General features: G+C 40.0%; 1 protein-coding gene across 1 annotated transcript in view; it reads left to right on the top strand.

The window, feature by feature from the left end:
- Nucleotides 1–297, top strand: part of C8H1orf52 (chromosome 8 C1orf52 homolog) — a 3,003-nt gene extending 2,706 nt beyond the window's left edge. Inside the window, exon 3 of the mRNA XM_085067986.1 lies at nt 1–297. This exon is cut by the window's left edge and continues 846 nt beyond it. The gene's annotated coding sequence lies outside the window, so the exon portion shown is untranslated.
- Nucleotides 298–6,323: the final 6,026 nt, after the last annotated feature.

Below are 6,323 nucleotides of genomic sequence, written 5' to 3'. Positions count from 1 at the left end.
TGGACAAAAATTATGACAAAACTGTGATAGAGTCTGTGCTGCCAAATTGTATTTATTTCAGTACAAACAGTTGGTAATCTTCTCAAAGTGCTAGTCAGTATCTGTTGCATTTATGATATGCTGCTGAATGGGTTTTTGGGTCTGTATAGGACAAGGTATCAGCTAGTACCAGCTGGTGCTGGGTTGAAGAAAGAGTTCCTGTATATTTTCAAATAAAGATTCTGTGCCTTAGGAAATCTGCAGTGAGATTAGGGCCTACTAATAGTAGTTTATGTAATTAAATTTTTAATGTAAAAATTTGTGTTTTCTGTTTTCCTTCTGTCTTGGACTAGCTTTACTTTGGCAGAACAGATTCTATGTGCATATGTGCCAATATGATGTTACTTTTTTTTAAAGTGATTTTAAGAGGTTTTTTTCACTTTAATATATAGAAAAGTGTGTTAACAAGTCATGCAATTCTACCCTTGGCAGTGTGATAATGCTTTCTCTGGATCCTTGTCTACTTGCAGACTCTACAACTGCTCCTTGCAAATTCCACAGGCTGAGGGGCCAAATCTGTGATACATTCCACCCCTTCTGTGCCAGCTGTAGCTGGAAGCTTTTTTGGTAGAGATGCTTCAGTGCATCATCCTCAGGAAAAGATGATGAGGACAAAGTGCTATGGTGCTGCAGCTTCTGAAGCTACTCAAAAGACTTCAAGAAACAGACTTGGAGGTTTCTTCAGGTTTGAGCAGCTAATAATGAAAATTTGATTATTCTTCAGGATCTGTGAAACATGTGAGTGAACACCAACAGAACTTAAACTGATAGCTCAGATGTTCAAAAAATCTCTAACTACAGGACAGTTTATCCTGGATTGCCTTTCAAGGGAAGACAGTGACAATCAACATACACCCCTGCTGACAAATGGGGAAGATTGCCTCTTAAAATTAGTCCTCTATCAATTCATCATTCTATTGTTTTTATGATTAATCAAATTTGATTACAATCATTATGTGTAATGGGAAAAAAAGGCAGCCAAAATGCACAGGGTTTGATTTGAAGAAATTCTCTTAAAAATTTGTCAAAATCAGAAAAACAGTTTCTGGAAGGCAATTAATTTGCAGTGAGCACAATGTGTTGCTTCCAGACACTGGCACAATAGCAGCTGCAGTACTTGACTTTCCAAGAAAGGCAGGATGATCTGGAAAAGAAGAATTCTCATCAGTGTAGAAGTACAGCTGTTGAGGATAATGGCAGGCAGTGCTTCTTCACACAAATGCTGACAGGGAGGTTGTGGCAAAGCATCCCTCTGTTACTGTGCTGTTCCTGTTCTCGATGCAGGCTACTGCTGTTGAAATGCTGATTCATTTGCAGATATTATGTGATAAGCTTAATGCTGTCAATATGAAAGTAAATCCAGAGAAATGTAATATGTTCCATAAAGAGTAATTTATCGTGAACCTGGAATCAGCACAGGAAGAGGCGTTTTAATCATTGGAGAGAAAGAGAAGCTGTGCAGTGGTGACAGGAAGAAAGAGAAAGCTGGCTCACTGTGGTGACATGAAGCTCGTTTGCCAGCTTGCTAATCTTAGAGAATCATGGCAAAATCAGGACAAAAAGATTCAATGCTTTCAGTCACCAGCATGATACAATTTGGATTTTCTTTGCAGGCTTGAAAGGTTCTTCCTGTTTCTGTGTTAGCTTGCTAACTTTATCCAAGCCCCTTTGGCCACTGCTCACAGATGTTTGTGCTTTTGTTTTGGATGTAGAACAGTGCAGGAGTGTCACAACAGCATGGAAGATGATGACAGCTGAAGTGTATGTTCTTGTAGGATAAATGGTTTTACCAGTTGAAAGAGACCCCTGGCAATGGCTATAGCTGTGCAGCATTTCCATTTTGAGAAGTGTTGTTTAAGGACAACCACAATTGTTAGACTGGAAAAATCTGAAAGGTTATTTTCCCAGTAGCTGGACAAATCCCAGGACCCTCAGGCCTGGGCACAAGCATGGTGGTATCAGTGCCTTACAGAGGTGAGCTTGCTGACAGGCCAGTTGCTCTAGCAGCAGCTGAGTGGGAATGGCTGTTTAGGCATGCTTGGGAGGACATGCCAACTCCCCTGTAATTCACAGGAGGGCAAATGTTACAGAGGAAAAGAATTCTGAAAAATGCTAGCATAAAATGTGATTAGAAAACCCTTGAGCAAATGGAGGCACCTTGCTAAGAAATCTGATTCCATTACTGCCAAAGGCGTTTTCTGGCTGCACTGACTGAGGTGAAGTTTAACAAATGATGCAGCAAGAGGCAGTGATTAGCTGGGCAGGCTGTGGGAGTCTCAGAATGTCAAGACTGAGGCAAAAGCAGGATTTCTGTACAACAACATGTTGGCAGAATGCAGAAAACTGATGAAAAGAAATACTGTGTTTTCATTGCACAGGAGGTTTCCTGTGAAACATGGGAATCTCAGGGAATAGTTCTGTTCTGAGACAAACATTGGTAGCAGTGGACTGCTTTCTAAAAGTTTAAAAGTCATATGATTAGGAACCAAGAAATAGCAGGAATAATGGAGGGATAGAGATTGCAGTGAGCAAGTTCTTTATGCTGAGAGGATCACAGACCAAAAGGAACATCATCATCTTCAGTGGAGTCCACAGAATTTGTGTCACTGTTAGAAATGTGCAAAGATCGGTTGGGCCTGGAAGGCAGAGTCACACCAGAGATTGGAATGGGTTTGTGTTGTTGGTTCCTTTGAACTGTTGTCTTCAGGGCACTTCTGAAAAAAGCAGGAATTTTCAGGGAAGCCAGTGCCTGTGGAGCTGGATTGATGGAAGAATGCAATGAATTCAATGAATGGAGATAAGCATTTTTAGTCCTTATCAAATAATTTTATCAGGGCTCTTGATTTAGAAGACGAAGTGGTCTTAGTCTTTAGAATGCTTTAGGCTTGGTAGCTTCAGAAGATAAATCACATATTTGCTTTGCTTTAGTTGTGAGCAGCAACACAAGAAGTCTGTACATTGTTGTGTTCTGAAAGGGTAAACTTGTTTGGAGCAAACCCTGATTTCCCATCCATTCCTGTACCTTCTCCCACCATATATTTCTTGCTACAGATGGACTGATATGAAAACAAATACAGGATTAATGCATGGTAACCCCAGGAAAGTGTAATGGGGAGTTAAACCTAAACCACAGAACTTCTCAGGGGAGGATTAACACACTCCTCAAACCAACCCACCAAACAAACAACAATCCTGCCAGCAGCAGGCTCATAGCAAAAGTCATTGGGGAGTCTTTCTGTTGGAAGCAGAACATGGTTCAGTTTTGCTAAAAAACTAACCTCTCTGACCTTTGACAGAGGCTGGTAGGGGATGTTTTGAGGAACCAAGCCAGGTAATGTGAGAGACTAATTTCACTTCTGTTGCAGAAGAGATCACTGCTACTTAATGAAGACCTAATGAAGGGGGTTTCTTACAAAAAAAAAAAAAAATTCTCTGTTAGGCTTTTTGTCTGCAAATGCGTCACCTTCCATTGTAATCCCTTCCTTAGGACTGATAAAATTGTGTTTAGTGAGACTAAGAGCTTACACATGGTCTGAAATATTTCCAAGAGTTACTATTTAATGTAGTTATGAGGTTGGCAGTGGCAAGGACTAGTTTAAAACGTACTGTTCCAATAGTTAGGAACAGTGGGTCTTGTACAAGATCTAAGGTTTGCTTACCATTAGTGACTTGTTCTCACAGGAACCTTTGTGCGTGGCTCTTGGATACTTGTAAAGAAGCTGTATCTCTGACCGCTGTGTCACCATGATCTTTGACAATAGTAATGAAATACTGCTTCCACCTTGAAAACATATTATTTTTAAAATATCTATATAAAGCCTGTTGACAGGTTTTCCAGCTGTGCTGCTCCAGCAGAGAGCGCTTTTGTTACTGCTGGCACAGAGCCTGTTGAATCATCTGCAGCTCAGCTCTACATTACAGAACCCAACTCCTTTCTGATTTTCTTTCTAATACTTGACTAAGTGTCTCTTAAAACAGTACACATCTGTTTTGTTTATTTTCTTGATATCTTGCTCTAGACAAAGGTGTTTTAAACGGCTTTTGCACTGGAAATTTCACATGATTTTTGAATGCTGTGTGAGGAGAGTTACTATAATCCTTTCTCTTTAAAAAAATAATTTTTACAGTGATGGATCATGATGAAAAAATTTATTTGCCACACAATTTTAGTCAAATGTGTTTGTCTTAAAGCAGTGAAAATCAATATGAAAATAATGATTGGTTAAATGTCATGCTAAACGTCTATTTCAGACAAAGTAATTACTGAGTTTCAAAGTTTCTAACTTAGTAGAGAAAAGCCCACAAAGGGGTTTGTGACCTTGTTCTTGAAAAAGATATAGTTAGTTTAAATTTGAGAATACTCAGAGAAAACTCTTAGTTCTGTGAAATAAGAAAGTGAGGAAGAATTGGCTTTGAAAAGTTGCATTTTTCTTATTATACCATAGACTTCTAACCTTCTTTCATAGAAGGTTACAAAAATAAGGCTGGAATGTGCCTTCCCAAGGTGACCCAGCTCATTGGCTGCCCCAGGCCAGCCAGAACAGTAAAGCTGGGGGTGACACAGCTGTCTTCATGGATTGCTCTGAAATTCAGAGTGTAGTAAATGCTATGAAAGGGCTTAAATGAATCAGTCAGTTTATACTGGGAATATTTTGTAGACCCTGATATTTGCTTTTACTTCTCATACTGCAAAAAATCCCTTAGATTTTAATAGCATTCTGCTGAAGTTAACCTGAAAAACTATCACATTTAATAATAGCACTAATTCCCATGAAACTCTCAGATTTTCATCTGAACTGTGTTGATATCCTAGATTGTGCATACACACTTGAGCACTAAGAACCAGAAATACTAGCAACTGGGAAATTTGCTTTTCTGGCACTTTTGAAATAATAAATTTCAGGTGATCAGTTCCACCTTGAATATTTGTTTGTTTTTCTCAATTATATTGCATATGACTTTTGTTTGCTAAATTAGTAGCTCTTCTGTTTTTAAAAGAATAAGGTTTACTGACTCTCCTGGTTAATGCTATAGGGTTTTTGTGAAGCTCTGTCTGACTGGTTCTATTTCTGACACCATGCTAAAGGATGCACTTCAATCTGTGAGTGCATTTGCATTAGTAAGCCATTTGGCACAATAGGAGAGTGCCTGTAATGTGAACTAGTCCATGCTGTGGGCTAGCTCAGCTTTGCTCCCACAGGAGCAACACCCAGCAGCAGTCCAAGTGCATTCAGTGCACTCCTAGAGTGCATCCTCTGAGTTTCATCTGAAAGGAATCCAGCTGGTGCACTCTGGAAACCAAAGTGGAGTCGGCCAGGCTGATAGGGAGAGTCACTTCAAAAGCTGCCTCCTGCTCAAATCAAAATACCTGGGCAGGCACACCCTGCCTGTGCCAGGGCCCTGCTCAGCACCCCAGCCCCTCCAGCACATGCCTTCACCCCCCAAATACACCCTGCTGGGGAAAACACAGCTCTCTTCAATGCTTCTGCTCTTGGTAGCATGCTAATATCACCTTCTAAGTCAGCATTTTCCTCACCTTAGAGTGTGTCTTTCATATTAATTGATTCATTGGTTCTTATATTACAAAGGGTGATGGAAAAGGAGAGGAAGCTGCAGCACTGATCATTGCTTATCGGTTCCCAGAACGGTAACGTTTCTCCTTAGAGATTCTGCATTCTTTCCTGCAAGAATTTACACGTATGTATGAAATTCAGCTATGTATGAATCCCACCACCGGCAATGGAATGTCTGCTGTATATGAGCTAATTGCACATGTGAATTTACAGTGCTAGGACAATTGCACTGAACCTCTGTTTTTTGATGGGGGCTGAAGCCTTGTGCACCTTGCAGCTGAGTAAGGAAAAGGGATTTGTGGTTTTTTAACTCGTAGAAAGAATCGATTCCTTTCCCCTTCTATGTTTTCTTCTCAGGAAAACTTAACTGAATTTTGCAAGCTTACAAATGCATTTTTTCATTTTAATATAGATGTCTTAAAAGATTAATTTCTCCCTGAAGACATTTGGGCAAGGTGGAGAGAGAGATTGATCATTTCCAGATGTTCTTTGCTGACAGGCAAGAAAAACTGTGCTTCAGATTAATGTTTATGACTGTATTTAAAAAATATACATTTTGTATACAAATCTGCCAGAGAGAGCCCAAGCCAGTGCAGCAGGGGCTGAAATACACAGATTTGCAGTGTCATAGCTGCATTAATAAGTTGGGGCTTGTTCCTAATGACTGGGCTAAAAGCCTTGGGAACTTCCCTCCCTGTGTTTCCTATGGAC

This window comes from Lichenostomus cassidix, chromosome 8, assembly GCF_008360975.1.
Source record: "Lichenostomus cassidix isolate B80296 chromosome 8, HeHo_3.0, whole genome shotgun sequence".
In the NCBI taxonomy this organism is placed as follows: domain Eukaryota; kingdom Metazoa; phylum Chordata; class Aves; order Passeriformes; family Meliphagidae; genus Lichenostomus; species Lichenostomus cassidix.
The sequence above is the reverse complement of the archived record's forward strand: the minus strand, read 5'-3'. Positions and strand labels throughout refer to the sequence as shown.